Source organism: Mus musculus, chromosome X, assembly GCF_000001635.26.
Source record: "Mus musculus strain C57BL/6J chromosome X, GRCm38.p6 C57BL/6J".
In the NCBI taxonomy this organism is placed as follows: Eukaryota; Metazoa; Chordata; class Mammalia; order Rodentia; family Muridae; genus Mus; species Mus musculus.
The window spans coordinates 102,453,256-102,472,419 of record NC_000086.7 but is presented as its reverse complement, the minus strand read 5'-3'; the positions used below and the strand labels follow the sequence as shown (position 1 = coordinate 102,472,419).

The 19,164-nt window shown below is 41.3% G+C and overlaps 1 protein-coding gene and 1 long non-coding RNA gene across 29 annotated transcripts in view; one reads left to right on the top strand and one right to left on the bottom strand.

Annotated features, from left to right (window-relative positions):
* Hdac8 (histone deacetylase 8) overlaps positions 1 to 19,164 on the top strand; it is a 220,744-nt gene that overhangs the window by 32,962 nt on the left and 168,618 nt on the right. The gene's annotated exons all lie outside the window — the stretch shown is intronic.
* Positions 1 to 19,164, bottom strand: part of Gm32262 — a 208,974-nt gene that overhangs the window by 32,907 nt on the left and 156,903 nt on the right. The window lies entirely within an intron of this gene.

Genomic DNA, 19,164 nt, shown 5'->3' with positions numbered 1-19,164 from the left:
TTTGTGCATCTTTGGTCTGTTCCTATTTTATGAAGAAACTCTACAGTCTCCTGTCATGTAAGTGCAATGCTAGCTGTGAGTTTTGTAGGTTCCCTCTATCTGGCTAAGGATGTATCCTACTTCTAATGAGTATTTGTATCTTGAGAAGGTACTGGATTTTGTCAAATGCCTTTTCTGGATGGAGTGAAATGATCACTTGGTTTTAATCCTTGGTGCTACTGAAATGGTATATTGTGTTGATTTATAGATGTTAAACTAAACACTTTCCTGAGATAAGTCCCACTTGGTTATGGTATATAATCATCTATTCTTGTTGAATTGTGTCTGCTGTTATAGAGAAGTTCTATGTTTATACGGGATGTCAGTCTGTGGTTTTCTTGTGGATGTCTTTATGTCATCAGGATAATAATACTGACCTCAGAAGATGAGCTGGGGTGTGTTTCCTTTGTTTCCTTTCCCTTCTGGAAAACATTCAAGGTACCTGCTGTTATCTTTTCCTTCACTGTTTGATCGAATTCATCAGTGAATCCTTGTTTTCCTCCCCCAAAATTGGCATGATCTTAAAATCCATGTGAGAATTCAGGGGATGCAGAATACCCACAACAGTCCTGGGAATGAAGTTGAGGAGGGACTACACGCCACAGTAGTAAGAGCAGCCTGCTGCTGGCACACGAGTGGAGTAGAACTGAGAGTTAAGGAAACCTAAGCTGGGGGTGTGGGTACACTCCAAGAATCCCGGTGCTCGGGAGGCTGAGGCAGGAAGGTAGAGAACACTAAGAAGAAGCGAGTCAGAAAGACCCCCAAATTACATGCTCAGTTTGTATGAACTAGCTACAAGATGTACTTCTGTCCTGGCACCCTGGGCAGGGTTGGTACTGGAAGAAAGAGGATGTAGTGACTGCTGAGGAGGGGACTGCTCCTCAGTGTAAGGAGCACTCCTCTCAGGTAAGACTCCTCAAAGACTGGATGTGGAGAAGCAGGAAAGCTGTTTTCTAAAAGGAAGGATCAGAACTAACTGCTCGTGGTAGGCCCACTATGTATTTTAGTGGCCAGGAATGATAATGGTTTATTTCCTGAAAAATCAGCACCGTTTTTTTTTTTTTCTAATCAATGGAAGAAAAGAATAGAAAAATAGAGAGTTGGCTCTAGAATTCCTCAAATTCACGTTTTTCTTCCTTTATATTTATTATATGTGTATGAGTATTCTGTCTGCATATACGCATGTGTTCAGTATGCATACCTGGTGCCCTCAAAAGTCAGAAGAAGGGCATTAGATCACCTAGAACTGTAGTTAGAGGTGGGTGTGAGCCATTGTGTAGGTGCTGGGCTAGAACCCAGGTCCTCTGCATGAGCAACAGGTGCTCTTAACCACAGTGTCATCTCTCTAGCCCCCAAATTCACATTTTTTTTAGTAAAATTAATTTTGCTTGTCGTCCTTGTCATTGTCATCATCCTTGCCGTCATAGGGTCTTACATGTGGCTCAGATTGGCCTCAAACTTGCAATACTCTTGCTGCCTTAGTCTCCTATGTGCTAGGATTGCTGGTGTTCCATCACACCCGGCTGTAAAACTGATTCTTCTTTCTTTTAATTTATTTAATTAAAATATAATTCCCACCATGTCCTTCAAACTAATTTTGATCTTTTTTTTTTAGTTCTCTAAACAGTGCAGACATTGTGTAATAATTCCATAACTATATCCTGTTTGCATTGCACATTTTCAGCATGGAGGTGTGCTTCACATGCATTTATAACTTAGGTGTATTGGTTATCCTTTGCACACAGGATCCAAGTCCAGACACTCCTGCATTCAGCCCTCTCCTGTCCACCTTGCCACCTGCCCCTCCCTGCCCTTGTCGATTCTTCTCTGTACAACTCAGCTTTCCCACACTTTTTCAGAATACCCAGGCACAGTTTAACTGTCTCCTTCATGGTGTTCTTGGTGTTCTTCCTACTCTGTAGGCACAATTAATTGTATTTACTTCCTTCTCGCCAGTGCTGAGGACGGAGCAACATTCTAGGCAAGTGTGCTACCATGCACTACATCCTAATCCTTTAACACTGTTTCAGTGTATGTTTGTTTATATGTGTATACATACATAGACACACATGCATGCATGTAATCTTTAGTATATGTTTTTTTTTTCTATAGCATTTCTTATGTGTTTTGGTTTTTTGTTTGTTTTTTTCTGTAGTCTCTGGTCATTGAAGGTAGAAGATAGAAAGCATGTATTCTCAGCAGCCTGTATTCATTGACTATATCAAATATAAGCATGATCCATGGTACTGTCCCAGTCAGTTATAGCTAGAGCTGGATAGACAGACAGACAGGTTCAACTAGCTCTCTGTGGTCTAGAAGAGGACACACAAGAAAACATTCCTTGCCTCCCCCAACCCAGCTGTTTGATTTTTGAGCAAAGATTTACTGAACTTCTTTGGGGATGCCTAGTATCCTGAAAAACTCAGAGACATAATGTTGCTGCCATGAAGGATCTGAAGAGATTAGGGCTAAGATTCCCATATATGCTGTAACTATATATAAACACACACACACACAGTAGTATGTAGTAAAGGACTGCACTTTAAAGCAGCTTCTAATTGCTGTCAGATTTCGGTGGGAAGGAAGCTCTCTCTCTCTCTCTCTCTCTCTCTCTCTCTCTCTCTCTCTCTCTCATCACAAGATACATAGAAATGAACTTCAGCAATTGACAGCCCTGGATGTGCCCTCTATGTAGAGTTCCAGTGTGGCAACAGGAGATTTAACAGCTTTCAGCACTCAGTGGACAAGCGGTAAATGGCACTGCCACCCCCCAAGGTGGCCTAGTCAGAGAAAGTGAACCAAGGGGGAAATGAGCCAGGGTTCCTTGGAGCATTTTCAATGCTTTTAGGCTTTTTCTACACAGCAGGGAATTTCTGTGCCTTTATCTCTTTTTATGGAACTTAAAAAAAAACCCCACATACTCAAAAGTGTTTCTTGAATATTAGTTTCCTATTGCTACTATAACAAATTACCACCAGATTACTGTCTTAAAACCACAGAAGTTTATTCTCAACGGAGTTAGATGGCAGTATCTGAAAAGGTACAGGCTGGGCTACATTCATCCTTGGGTTATAGGGGAAAGTCTGGTCCTAGAGAGTCTGGTCTCCTTTGCAGTCTCTCTCTATTACCAATGGCACCAGTGTAGCCTCTTCGCTGAGTTCTCTCACTCTGCTTGTGTTCTATGGGGAATCACCCTCTGCCTTCCTCCTAAGGATCCTTTTGATTGAATTTAAGACACACCTAGATAATGCAGAATGATCTCCCCATCTCAGGATCATTAACTTAATCACATACATACACAGAGTCCTTGTCACATACATAACACTAGAATAGAGCCCAGGGATAAAGACATGGGCACCAGGGCTAGAGGTATAGTGGGAAAGCACTTGCCTAGCATATGCAAACCCTAGCTACCATCTCCAGGACCACACATAATGCATACATGGAGACAAGGACATTGTGTGGGGGCCCTATTTAGCCTTCCACGGGTATTTACCAGCATTGTGCTAGACCCGTGCTATGCTTTTTGTATTCACCGCTTTACTGCTTTGCTATACTGTAAATTCCTGGAACGGAAAGCCCATGTTGGTTTTCCTTTCTAAGTGCCTTATATGTTTTCTTGCCTGTTGCTTGTGAGAGGTACCACATAAATAATTAATGAGTAGTATAAGCCAAACCTGTCACATGGTAGAATTTAACTTCCGTGAGCATGAGGGGAAAGGGGTTTTTGGTATCTGAATAGTCAGATCCAGATCATCGGACAGCCAGTGTCCCCCTGCTGTGTGCCACATGTCTCATTATTCAAGAGGCAGTTGTGAGGAGGGGATACACTGAGCAATCAAGAGAGCCTAGGCTGCCTAAGAATGGTATGGTAGATGGCAAATGCCACTAAGAAGCATGAATTGATGGCTGTGCCATTTAGACGGAACCCCACAGGTTACCTGCTATTACCATGACCACCGCCAAGCCTAAACCATTGTCTATTGTCTATTTGATAGAGATGGAGAAAATGCCCAGTGGCAGCCAGCGGTAAAGCTGAGCAGCTCTAACCAAGCTGAAAAGGTGAGGAAGGGGATGCTTATGCTTGGCTTTAGTCACTCATCCAATATTTTGGGGAAACATACAATGTGTTGGGCAGTATATCAACGGCCTAGAATTTTACCACGCATAGAATGCTAGGCAGAAATCAACTTTTGCCAAGTCAAAGAGGCATATAATTACATTTAAATAATTAAGTTGCTGAATTTTATGTTATGGTCTAGGCAGTGGTGCCAGATACCAGAATACATATAGAACAGACTGGTTGTGCTATCTTCTAGCTCATAGTTAGAAAAGCTGTATAGAAGAAGCTCATGGTTAGCAAAGACTGACACATAAACTAACATGCTATCGTAATGAGGCAAAGAGGCCTTTTTCAGACAGATGAAAAAGGAAAGGTTGTTTTTCTCCTTTCTTTCTTCTTAAAGGGCAGTAGATATGCAAAGGTAGGAAGATTCAAGAAAACAGGACTTGCATCAAGAGTTTAGTATGTCTGGATCAGTGGCAGAAGATACAGCTGGAAACTCTGGGGAGGGCTGGTTCCTCAAGGACCTTGTATACTGCATTAAAGTGTTTGGACTTATCCTGAAGGCAGTGGAAGCCGGAAAAGATCGTTAAGTGGGGAAGTGACATGATCAGATTTTTTTTTTCTGACAAAAATAACTGGCAGGAGTGTGGAGGATGAAATCTAGGGGTGGTGAGCCCAGAGGCCGAAAGACTGGTAAAGTCAGCCAGGGGGCGGTAATGAGGGAATCGGGAGGTCAGGCTAGATCGAGAGCATTGATGAAAGTGGACTTAGAAAGGCAAGCAGTAGTATCACAACTGCCACTAAAGTTGCTGTTTTGAAAGGTAATAGTTCCTTGATCCACTTAGATTTGACCTTAGTACAAGGAGATAAGTATGGATCGATTCGCATTCTTCTACATGATAACAACCAGTTGTGCCAGCACCAATTGTTGAAAATGCTGTCTTTCTTCCACTGGATGGTTTTGGCTCCCTTGTCGAAGATCAAGTGACCATAGGTGTGTGGGTTCATTTCTGGGTCTTCAATTCTATTCCATTGGTCCACTTGTCTGTCTCTATACCAGTACCATGCAGTTTTTATCACAATTGCTCTGTAGTAAAGCTTTAGGTCAGGCATGGTGATTCCACCAGAGGTTCTTTTATCCTTGAGAAGAGTTTTTGCTATCCTAGGTTTTTTGTTATTCCAGATGAATTTGCAAATTGCTCCTTCTAATTCGTTGAAGAATTGAGTTGGAATTTTAATGGGGATTGCATTGAATCTGTAGATTGCTTTTGGCAAGATAGCCATTTTTACAATGTTGGTCCTGCCAATCCATGAGCATGGGAGATCTTTCCATCTTCTGAGATCTTCTTTAATTTCTTTCTTCAGGGACTTGAAGTTTTTATCATACAGATCTTTCACTTCCTTCGTTAGAGTCACGCCGAGATATTTTATATTATTTGTGGCTATTGAGAAGGGTGTTGTTTCCCTAATTTCTTTCTCAGCCTGTTTATTCTTTGTGTAGAGAAAGGCCATTGACTTGTTTGAGTTAATTTTATATCCAGCTACTTCACCGAAGCTGTTTATCAGGTTTAGGAGTTCTCTGTTGGAATTTTTAGGGTCACTTATATATACTATCATATCATCTGCAAAAAGTGATATTTTGACTTCCTCATAAAACCAGAGACACTGAAACTTATAGAGGAGAAAGTGGGGAAAAGCCTTGAAGATATGGGCACAGGGGAAAAATTCCTGAACAGAACAGCAATGGCTTGTGCTGTAAGATCGAGAATTGACAAATGGGACCTAATGAAACTCCAAAGTTTCTGCAAGGCAAAAGACACTGTCTATAAGACAAAAAGACCACCAACAGACTGGGAAAGGATCTTTACCTATCCTAAATCAGATAGGGGACTAATATCCAACATATATAAAGAACTCAAGAAGGTGGACCTCAGAAAATCAAATAACCCCCTTAAAAAATGGGGCTCAGAACTGAACAAAGAATTCTCACCTGAGGAATACCGAATGGCAGAGAAGCACCTGAAAAAATGTTCAACATCCTTAATCATCAGGGAAATGCAAATCAAAACAACCCTGAGATTCCACCTCACACCAGTGAGAATGGCTAAGATCAAAAATTCAGGTGACAGCAGATGCTGGCGAGGATGTGGAGAAAGAGGAACACTCCTCCATTGTTGGTGGGATTGCAGGCTTGTACAACCACTCTGGAAATCAGTCTGGCGGTTCCTCAGAAAATTGGACATAGTACTACCGGAGGATCCAGCAATACCTCTCCTGGGCATATATCCAGAAGAAGCCCCAACTGGTAAGAAGGACACTTGCTCCACTATGTTCATAGCAGCCTTATTTATAATAGCCAGAAACTGGAAAGAACCCAGATGCCCCTCAACAGAGGAATGGATACAGAAAATGTGGTACATCTACACAATGGAGTACTACTCAGCTATTAAAAAGAATAAATTTATGAAATTCCTAGCCAAATGGATGGACCTGGAGAGCATCATCCTGAGTGAGGTAACACAATCACAAAGGAACTCACACAATATGTACTCACTGATAAGTGGATATTAGCCCAAAACCTAGGATACCCACGATATAAGATACAATTTCCTAAACACATGAAACTCAAGAAAAATGAAGACTGAAGTGTGGACACTATGCCCCTCCTTAGAAGTGGGAACAAAACACCCATGGAAGGAGTTACAGAAACAAAGTTTGGAGCTGAGATGAAAGGATGGACCATGTAGAGACTGCCATATCCAGGGATCCACCCCATAATCAGCATCCAAACGCTGACACCATTGCATATACTAGCAAGATTTTATCGAAAGGACCCAGATGTAGCTGTCTCTTGTGAGACTATGCCGGGGCCTAGCAAACACAGAAGTGGATGCTCACAGTCAGCTAATGGATGGATCACAGGGCTCCCAATGGAGGAGCTAGAGAAAGTACCCAAGGAGCTAAAGGGATCTTCAACCCTATAGGTGGAACAACATTATGAACTAACCAGTACCCCTGAGCTCTTGTCTCTAGCTGCATATGTATCAAAAGATGGCCTAGTCGGCCATCACTGGAAAGAGAGGCCCATTGGACACGCAGACTTTGTGTGCCCCGGTACAGGGGAACGCCAGGGCCAAAGGGGGGGAGTGGGTGGGTAGGGGAGTGGGGGTGGGTGGGTAAGGGGGACTTTTGGTATAGCATTGGAAATGTAAATGAGCTAAATACCTAATAAAAAATGGAAAGAAAAAAAAAAAAAGAAAGGTAATAGTAAGGCAGGAGGAAAAACACGTCACAGTGCTGATAATGAGGACACTCTTGTTTGTGGTATCTGCTGTTACTCATGTCCATCAAATTTTTTGTTGCTATGATTAAAAGGAAAAAAAGAGTGACCATATAACTTATCAGGAAGAAAGACTCATTTTGGCTCACAACTTCAGAGGGTTCAACCCATGGTCCTCAGTGTTGTTAATTCTAGACCTGTGGTGAGGCAAAAAATGGCATGGCAATAGAAATGTGGCAGAGGCTACTCTCCTTGTAGTAGACAAAACATGAAGGGGCCCTGAACAAGTATAACACAAGGTCTTCCTCCAGCTAGACCCACCGTGCTAAAGTTTTCAAAACCTTCCGAAATAACACACACCATGTGAGGACCAAGCATTCAGTGAACCTTTGGAGGGGAAACTTCTCATCTAAATCATAATGCACCAGAGAGTGCAGAGGAATCGAGCAGGACAGGAATGGCATGTGGAAGCAGCAGCCCGTAATCCAACTGATACTACTGGACACCTAGCATGTGCTGTCCGCTGAAGGAAGTCCCTGAGATCCTTGGAGTAGCAAAGGACAAAGGACTGGGTTTGCCCTTCAGGAGCATGGCCTGGGGTAAGCAAGGGCTGCAGAGGTAACACTGGAGGGCAGTGAGAGGCACGCAGAGACTGGCAAAGCAGCCTTGCCCCTAACCCACGTGAAAAGAGGGAGGATTCCCAAAGCAAGGGCAATCTCAGTGGAGGCGTCAGGAAACAGGAGCTCACTGTGAGTGGAGAGGGCAGGCTGTTCTACACAAAGGAGACAGCAAAAGCCACATCAGAGAGAAAGGAAGAAAAAAACCACACGGTGTTCTGCTAGTGTTGATTCTAAGCAGTGTGGAGAGAGTGAAAGTTTTAAAGACTAATATAGGGCTACATGGAAGTCTTTCATGTACATGGGAGCAGTTCCCTATCCTACAACATATATGCGTTCTGGGAGAACAGGGGTTTAATTGCAAAACTCAGAACACAGTGAACCTTCAGAAGATCTTTGTTGAAAGTGGAAACTAAAATCAAGGGTCAGTATGGGTGGCCAAGATCAGAAAGTTGTGATACTTATGCAGGCTGTAAATGACAGGCATCTGACCTGGCACTGGCTGTAGAAGGTTCAGGGGAGGTGTTCAAATGGTGAATATACCAAGCGTTTGTCTGGGTCAGTGATTCTAACTGCAGTAAATGTATATGTGTTTTAACTTATCAGAATGACAGCCAGCAGTGTCCTGGATACTTCTGGATACCAGGGGTACAAAGAGACATAAGACATGTGGCCTGTTCCTAAGAAGCTCTCGCCTGATGGGGCAGACAGACCAAGCCATGCAAAGATAAATATAGGAAGTGTGAGAGTGCAGAGCTGCATGAGCACATGCAGGAAACAGCTACTTCACATGGAGGTGTGGGGAAAGGCTTTATGGTAGTGACATCTGAGCTGTTGTCAGACATGGAAAGGGGGGTTGGTAGGCAGAAGAGGATGTATATGGTATTCTAGGATGCAGACTCACATACAAGAATGTGGGGGTTTGAAATGGCTTGGTGAAAAGTTCAATGTGGTCCAGCTACAAGAATGAGAAATAGATTGTGTATCATGTGCATATCCGTGTTGGTGGCTGATTGCAGGCGTTTCTAACTTGATGCAATGTGGACATACAGGCCTCCGTTATCTCCACATCCTGCTGCTTCTGTCTCCATAGTGTCTTCTCCTGCCAATGCCAGCCAGGCCTTCAGAAAGACTGTGTTATGAAAGAGTCCAAGGCCTCATCTGGGCTTCCTGGGTGGGATCTACCGTGGGTGGGAAGAAGAACCATGCCACATCCTGAGGCCACAGCATAGGATGCACATAGAGAAGGACCAGAGCTGGCACCTTCAAGTCCACTTTTCATGCTACTAAGATGAAAGAAGGGAAGCCAGAGATGTAGATCAGTAATGGAGTATTTGCCTGGCACATGCAAGATTCCCACTCTAAATAAAGCACAACAAAACAGATCTGGCTTGAAATACTTATTCACTAAATAGACAGCTTAGATAATAGATCAGTGCTACAGATGTCAGGTTTGGGAATAATCTATATACACATGAGAGGTCGACAAATTTCTTTTCCATAGTGATTTCTATAATGTTTTAAGCTTTGGAGACTGTAAGACATCTGTCTTCCAATAAAATGTTATTTGCAGAGCTGGGCATGGTGGTGCACACCTCCCAGCGCTCCAGAGGCAAAGGCAGGCCCGTCTCCGAGTTCAAGACCAGTTTGGTCTACAGAGTGAGTTCCAGGACAGCCAGGGCTGTGCAGAGAAACCCTGTCTCAAGAACGTAAAAAAAAAAAAAATGTCATCTGCAAAACACATGATAGGCTGGCCTTGGCCTGTGAGCCATGTTTTTGCTGAGTATGGGAGGGATGGCATGCCCATGCAGTCAATCATGGGATCCACATTTTGAATTTCAGTTCTTACGCACCAATTTCATGACCTTGAGTCAGTCATTTCAACCTTGCTGACCCCCTTTCCTCATGTATAAGAAAGTACTTCGTGGTAGTGCCTTTTTGTGGGATAACTGTAAGGAACAACTGGCATTTGCACACCATCCTGCCACAGTAAATGCTTAGCAAATGTGGGTGAATTATCATTAGCACTGTTTCTATTGAGACTATTAATGTTGTTATAGATGTAATGAAATTAGAATCAGAAGAGTGGACAAGCTCACAAAGGGAAGTGAGTCTCGCAAAAGAGTACAGTGACAGCTAAGGGGCTAGTAGCCGAGACAGCTGTGGAAGACTGGGTATTACTGCAGCACTACAGACAGACAGGAAGATGCAGGGAAGGGGATCTAAGGAAAGAAACTGAATAACACAGGGTGAAAAGACAAAGTCTTTTACAGTTATGAAGCAGACCAAGAAAAGACAGCTATCCAAAGACCTATATGTAGCCTGTAAATAGGGTAGAGGTGCAGTTTCCCTAACAGTCAAGCAAAGACATGAAATTCAAGCCATGTGTTTTTGGCATACCACAATGTTACATTGGTGCCAATGTGAAGGAAAATTTTGTGGACTTCCCAGAGGACAGTTTAACAATATGTATCACAATGAAAAATAAGAGATTCTATGAGACTTCAATCTTTTGAGAATTCCTAGTCCTAAAGGATATAGAAAATTCTACAGATGTTTTTTCAAGCCATGTAATGACATTGTCCTGAGCATCATGATAGCAAAAGTGACCTAAAGTATTCAATACTAGAATTGTTTACAGCTGATAACTACAACAGAGCACTATACAACCATTAAAGGGATGACACAGCTCTGAACTTAGAGATGGTCATAATGTGGAAAGATTATAAAATAGTTTCCTAGCAATCCTGTTTTTTTGGTTTGTCATCTGAGTGGTGAGATTTCATAGAAGTATATTTCTTGTTCCAAGTGTGAATGGTTGAATATTTTTCTCCTGAGTGTGTTGTTGTTGCTTTATACAAACAGTAACAAGTGCTATGATGTCAAAGCAGCTTTCAGAAAAAGAGAAGACTCCAATTTATAATACTTGTCAACTTGGGTGTTTTAAATACTCCCAAGGCTATACAGAAATTCCTTAATATTCAAGAACCAGCCATCATTAGCCAGTTCTGGCACACCAAACAAGAGAGAGAACTTATATATGTTTGCTAGTGTCAAATGTCACTCAAGTGGGTAGAGACAGAAACTGCAGAGTTTAGGAATGGGGTCCAGTAGGACAGTGGCAGGAGACCTCAGAAACAAGCCAGCAGAATGAAAGGTATTGTGTAGGAAACGGAAGGAAGGAAGGAAGGAAACGGGGAGTTGCTTCTGGGCAATATAGAATCAAGAGAAGTTTAATTTGCATGGAAGGGTAGGAGATGGGGCGGAGAGATACCAAACAGAAGCAGGTTGTGGTGGCGCATGCCTGGGATGGAAGAATCCGGGAGGCAGAGGCAATAGACCAAAATTGAGGCTATTCACTGCTACATGGCCTGACCTACATGAGACTCTGTTTCAAATATATATATATATAGGAATAAGTAAATACTTGAGAAAGCGTTAGAATTCATGGTGTGTATACCAGAATATTCTTTTTATTTTTAATTTTGCATTTATTTGTTGGGGGAGGGGAGGTGCACATGCTAGTCAGTTCTCTCCTTCCACAGTATAAGTTCTGGGATTGAACTCAGGTCATCAATCTTGATAGCAAGCACCTTTAGCTGCTGAGCCATTTTACTAGCCCAAATGAATCTCATTGAGACAATTCATCCTTAGTATGCATGTTATTTTTTCTTTCTTGTATTGATATTATTATAAATCTCTTTGGATGTATCTGAAACTGAAGGATCTGAGGAGTGTAATGGCTTGCTGTAGGTACCACAGAGCATAAGCCATGCCTGTGTGCCTATTCATCTCCACCCACTAAGCCCTGAGATCACCAAGGTAAAATGTGCTTACTAACACACGCACACCCCAGCCAGTCTACAAGCCAGCTTCCACTCTCCCATCTTGCTTTTGTGAATCAAGATATAGCTTCATCCTTGATTAGGTAAGAAGAGAAGAAAGCCTAACACTGGAAGGGAGGTGGTTAAGGGTGATGGGGAGGACTGGGAAGGGTCTGCTGGATTTGCCAGTTAGAAGATTGCTGGCATATTTTCGGGATTATACAAAGAACAGACTGAGGGGCAGATGAATAATGAGGAAGTCATAGTGGTGTGGAGGCGGGGAGAAGAACAGGAGAGGCAAGAGAAAAGGAACCTAATAAAATACAAGGCACTTCCAAAGCACTTTTCCCCCCTAAGTATAGTAGCTTTGCCTAAGGAGAGCCCTATCAAGTCAGCTCCTCCATGTTCTATACCGCCCATTGCTTTTGCTTCTGGTTTTCTTTTGAATCTTTGCTTCTTCAATAGAATAAAGTTACCACAGTTCTCTAGCCCTGGACCTAGCCATTTCTCTCAGGAGTTCTGGTTCCCTTCAGTAGAGAATGACGTGTCAGGACCACAGTCTGGGCACTAATGATGGTCACTGCTCCTTATGTTACTTTTAGGCCATTGCTGTCAACTAACCTAGAAAGTGTATGCATGTATGGATATGTGTGTGTATAAGAAACATATAGATTGTGCTTATAGAAAATCAATTACAGTAATTTTTTATTTGTGTCTATAGTAATATTCTGAAAGGAAGAAAGCTCTTTCTAGCAGAACACTGGCTAATAAATGTGTAATGAAGATAGAATAGAAAATGCCTATTTTGCAGATCTTCCCCTGTATAATAATTGATTCTGCCAAAGATCATTGAGTGGATGCTACAACCACTGAGGAAAAAGTTCTTCAGAAACAGGAGATTCACACAGTATCAAATTATCACCTCACAGATTCCATACTAATTACAGAGGGGGGGGGAATGCACATTTCAAATGGGAAAAGCTTCAGTCACTAGGCAATACAGGTGATTCAACCCAACATTGTTAATAGCAGAGCAGCTGATATAATGCCTCCTGGTGTGATGTAACAAAAAGCACACAGCACCACTTAGGACATATCCCTTCCCAAAATGTTTACCCTGAATCTAAGTATGAAGAAAGAAGTGGAGAAAGTGTACCCCCTATGCATAGTTAACTATGCCTGCACTACACAATCCACTGTCGTGAAAGGCAAAAGAAGGTTGAGTAAGGGTTCTGGATTTGATTTGATTTGATGCACGTAAGGTTTTGTGCATGACTGGTGTTCTTGGAGATTAGAAGAGAGTGTCATATCTACTGGAACTGGAGTTATGGGTGGTTGTAAGAACCAAATCTAGGTCCTCTGCAAGAGTAACTGGTGCTCTTAACTGCTGAGCTGTCTGTCCAGCTCAGAGGTTCTGGGTTGTAGAAAGAGTGAGCTCTAATCCAATGCAGTTGTCAACTTGGAGAGAGATCACACTAATAAAGAAGGATACTTTATAATAACTGGAGGAGTTTAGAAACTGAAAAATAGTATTGTTGAATTAATGTTTATTTTCTTAGGTGTGATAATCTTTTTCTAAGAGGTATGTAATAAAATACTAAGGCAATGCTATATTTGTGATTCGAATAATTCTGCAAAAACAGGGGGTGTGGGTAGGAATTAGTACTAATTGGTGACTATATGAAAATGTTCATAACTGCTTATTTTTTCTCTTAAATGTTCTCTAGATTTGATCATTTAAAAAATAAAACTATTTTTAATAGTTCTTGTTAAGATCCAGGAAAATGTATGGTAGGATATTATAAATGGTACTGAGAGAAATTCTAAAAAGATGAAATTAGACCTTTACCTCAAACTACCTACAAACATGAACAAAACCCAAATGCAAGAACTAAGCTTATGTTTTTTGTTTTTGAGACAGTGTCTCCCTATGTAGCCCTGGCTGGTGTAGAACTCTGTACATAAACTAAGCTGGCCTCAAACTTCTGACCTACCTCCACCCACCCCTGCCCCCAAATACTAGGAATACTCAACTTTTAGTAAAAGTACTAAAACCTTTAGTAGAAAGCATAGGAAACAACCATTGAGACCCTAGTTAGGGAGATTGCTAAGGCCTAACAGCAAAAGCATGATCTATAAAAACTGATAACTTGAACTGCATCCGAATTTAAATCTTGTACTTCAAAAGGCACCATTCTGAAGACAAGAAGATGAGCCACAGACTATGATAAATTATCTTCTTGTTCTCTAGAATGGCTGTAGTAAAAAGGATGCACCATAGAAGTTGGTGAGGATGCTGAATACCATTTGGTATCATTCATTGCTGGTAGGAATATACAATGGTATAGGCATTTTGGAAAACAGTTTGATGGGTTTTTAAGAAGGCACATATAAATGTATCATCTGTCCCAGCATTCCTCTCCCAGGAAATTCTCTGAGTAGAAACAAAAATGTACATGTTTACAAAGATTTGCACATGAATATTCTTAGCTTTCTTCATTGCAGTCAGAAAGTTGAAGAAGTCATATGTGCATTGATTAGCACATAAACAAGGGGTAGTTTGTCTGTACAATGTACTATTTCCCAAGGATTAAAAAACTGATAAAACACAGATATATGCATTTATTCATATATGAATAAATGTCAATGCCATCAAGACAAGTAGATACACTCTTAGGTATTTACAAATGAGTTAAAAACTTGTATCTTCAAAACCTACCCCAGAATATTAAAGCAGCTTTGATCACAATTAAAGGCTGGAGAGTAGCTCCATGGTTAAAAGCATTGGCTGCTCTTGCAGAAGACCTGGGTTTGGTTTTCAGCACCCACAGGACAGTTTACAAAACTATCTGTCACTCCAGTTATGGGAAACCCTGCAACATCTTTGGCTTCTTTGGGTACTAGGCACACACATGGTGCACATATAAACATGCAGAGAAAATATTCATATCCATAAAATAAGTGAATCTTAGCCAGGTGTGGTGCCACATACCTGTAATCCTAGCACTTAGGGGACAGAGGAAATTTGATCACTATAAGTTTAAAGCCAGCCCATCAGTAGCTGAGTAGGTAAACACACTGTATTCTATCCATCCAGTGGAAAATCATTCAGCAATTTAAAATGAAGTATTAAACCATGCAAAAACATGGCAAAACCTCAAATACACACTGCTAAACAAATAAATACTACCTGAAAGGCTATATTTGCTATGCTTCCTACTTTTTGACATTCTAGGAAAGGTAAAAGTATAAAGACTGTTAAAAAGATTAGCGGTTGCCAAGGACTCAGAGAAGAGGTGGTAGAGGAGAGAAGGGATGAGCAGATGGTACACAAAGGCTTTCTAGAGCAGTGCAACTATTCTATATGAGTTAGTGTCAGTAAACATATGGCATCATGTGTTTCTGAAAACTTAAAGAACATGGTACCAGGCATTAACCCTAATGTAAACTGTGGACTTTAGTTAATAATACCATCAATATTGTAATACATGTACCATGTTAATGAAAGATGTTAGTAATATTGTAGTCTCACAGTGGGAAAGAGTGGGTATGTCAACTCCATTCTATCTGCTTGGGGTTTTGGTGTGTGTGTGTGTGTGTGTGTGTGTGTGTGTGTGTGTGTGTGTGTGTGTTTCTGTTTTATAAGTCTAAAACTATTTTTTAAATGCTCATAATTAAAAAATAGCAAGCAAAAGAGGCCAATTAGGAGAGACCAGACTGTCTATAATTGTATCTATAGGAAATGAACAGAAAAGCAAATCTACAAAGAAAGAAAATCTATTGGGGCTTTGCAGAATCTGTGAATAGGAACAGGGATTAGCTTAACAGGCATGAGGGACTTATGGGACAGATGAAAATGGTGTAAAACTAGCTCTTAGTGATGATTGCACAGCTTAGTAAATGTATTAAAACCCACTATGCACTTCATATTACTGAACTTTATGGTCCTGAATAGTATTTTTCCAATTCCTGTCATGATTCTAGCTTTTTCTTTGACAAGCCCCCATGTAACCCAGTCTAGCCTTGAACTTACTATATAAATGAAGCTGACGTTAGCGAATCCTCTGCCACCATCCATCTTCCAAGTGCTAGGATTACAGGTGCATACCATCATCCCTGGCCAGCTGGCTTTTTGAACAACTTAAAGTGATTTTAAAATTCATATGGGCTATCAGAAACCTATGACAACTAGGGTGCTCCTAGAAAAGAACAGATTGGAAGTTGTGGTACAGAAATGCAAATGGAAGCCATGGAATTAAGTGGATAGAATGTAGAATTATAGCTGCATATATATATATATATCAAAAGATGGCCTAGTCGGCCATCACTGGAAAGAGAGGCAAATTGGACTTGCAAACTTTATATGCCCCAGTACAGGGGAATGCCAGGGCCAAAAAGTGGGAGTGGGTGGGTAGGGGGGAGTGGGGGGGAGGGTATGGGGGACTTTTGGGATAGCATTGGAAATGTAAACGAGGAAAATACCTAATAAAAAATTTAAAAAAAAAAAGAATCAGAAGTAAGGGCCACCCCCGCGCCATCTTGGGCGCAATCTCAGCGGAGGGTCCCAAGGTCCCCAGAGGACTCTCGACGCTGCAGACACCCTAGCACACCCAGGATCTTGAGATCATCGGTGAGTGGGACACAACATCTGTTCCAAGAAACCCAGAGGGTCTTGTGCTAGCAGCAACAGGGTCAAAGGACAAAGGCAGGCCCTAGCACACCCAGAATGTTGGGATCACTGAAACCAGTCTACATAGGAGAGCGTGGGCAGCAGAAGCAACAGAGCTTTTTTTTGTGGGGGGGAGGGTAGTTTTTCAAGACAGGGTTTCTCTGTATAGCCCTGGCTGTCCTGGAACTCACTTTGTAGACCAGGCTGGCCTCAAACTCAGAAATCCGCCTTCCTCTGCCTCCCAAGTGCTGGGATTAAAGGTGTGCACCACCACGCCTGGTGCAACACAGCTTCTTGGCAATGGTCCCTTCGGGCCTTCATCCTCAGCCAGGAGGTTGAGCTCTAAGACCCAGACCCCTGGGCACCTTCCCTGCCAGAGGAGAGTCGGCCTCCTCTGACCCCAGGAATCAGGAAGTGGATCTGAGCTCCAGAGTTCTGTGCACCTTCCCTGCCAGAAGAGAGCTTGCCTGCAGAGAGTGCTCTGACCACTGGGACTCAGGAGAGAGCTAGTCTCCCAGGACTGCTGACTGAGGCTAAAGAATCTCAGGAGGAACAAGCTCCAGCCAGAGACAGAACATCTAACACCAGAGATTACTAGATGGTGAAAGGCAAATGAAAGAATCTTACTAACAGAAACCAAGGCCACTGCTCATCATCAGAACCCAGTACACCCACCACAGTGATTCCTGGATACCCCAACACACCCGAAAAGCAAGATTTGGACTTAAAATCATGTCTCACGATGCTGGTAGAGGATCTTAAGAAGGGCATGAATAACTCACTTAAAGAAATACAGGAAAACACTGCTAAACAGGTCGAAGACCTTAAAAAGGAAACACAAAAATTCTTAAAGAATTACAGGAAAATATAACCAAACAGGTGATAGATTTAAACAAAATCATCCAAGATCTAAAAATGGAAGTAGAAAAAATGGATAAAACCCAAATGGAGACAACTCTGGAGATAGAAACCCTAGGAAAGAAATCAGGAACCATAGATGTGAACATCAGCAACACAATACAAGAGATAGAAGAGAGAATCTCAGATGCAGAAGATTCCATAGAAAACATGGACACAACAATCAAAGAAAATACAAAATGCAAAAATATCCTAACTCAAAACATCCAGGAAATCCAGGACACAATGAGAAGACCAAACCTATGGATAATAGGAGTATATGAGAATGAAGACTTTCAACTTAAAGGGCCAGTAAATATCTTCAACAAAATTATAGAAGAAAACTTCCCTAACCTAAAGAGATACCCATGAACATACAGGAAGCCTACAGAACTCCAAATAGACTGGACCAGAAAAGAAATTCCTCCTGACACATAATAATCAAAACAACAAATGCACTAAATTGATATTAAAAGAATATTAAAAGCAGTAAGGGAAAAAGGTCAAGTACCATATAAAGGCAGACCTATCAGAATTACACCAGACTTCTCACCAGAGACTATGAAAGCAAGAAGATTCTGGACAGATGTTACACAGACCCTAAGAGAACACAAATGCCAGCCCAGGCTACTATACCCAGCAAAACTCTCAATTACCATAGATGGAGAAACCAAAGTATTCCATGACAAAACCAAATGCACACAATATCTTTCCATGAATCCAGCCCTTCAAAGGATAATAAATGGAAAACACCAACACAAGGATGGAAACTGCACCCTAGAAAAAGCAAGAAAGTAATCCTTCAACAAAACTAAAAGAAGATAGCCACAACAGAATCCCAACTTTAACAACAAAAATAACAGGAAGTAACAATTATTTTTCCTTAATATCTTTTAATATCAATGGACTCAATACCCCAATAAAAAGACATAGACTAATAGACTGGCTACGTAAACAGGACCCAACTTTTTGCTGCTTACAGAAAACCCACCTCAGGGAAAAAAGACAGACACCACCTCAGGGTAAAAGACTGGAAAACAATTTTCGAAACAAATGGTCCAAAGAAACAGCTGGAGTAGCTATTCTAATATTGAATAAAATCAACTTCTAACCCAAAGTTATCAAAAAAGACAAAGAGGGGCACTTCATACTCATCAAAGGTAAACTCCTCCAAGATGAACTCTCAATTCTGAATATCTATGCTCCAAATGCAAGGGCATCCACATTCATTAAAGAAACTATAGTAAAGCTCAAAGCACATATTTCACCTCACACAATAATAGTGGGAGATTTCAACACCCCACTCTCATCAATGGACAGATCCTGGAAACAGAAACTGAACAGAGACACATTGAAACTAATAAAAGTTATGAAAAAATGGACTTAACAGATATCTACAGAACATTTTATCCTAAAACAAAAGGATATACCTTCTTCTCAGCACCTCATGGTACCTTCTCCCAAATTGACCATATAATTGGTCACAAAACAGGACTCAACAGATACAAAGAATATTGAAATTATCCCATGCATCCTATCAGATCACCACAGAATAAGGTCGATCTTCAATAACAACATAAATAATAGAATGCCAACATTGATGCGGAAGCTGAAGTACACTCTACTCAATGATACCTTGGTCAAGAAAAAAGAAAGAAATTAGAGACTTTTTAGAATTTAATGAAAACAAAGCCACAACATACCCAAACTTATGGGACACAATGAAAGCATTTCTAAGAGGAAAACTCATAGCTCTGAGTGCCTCCAAAAAG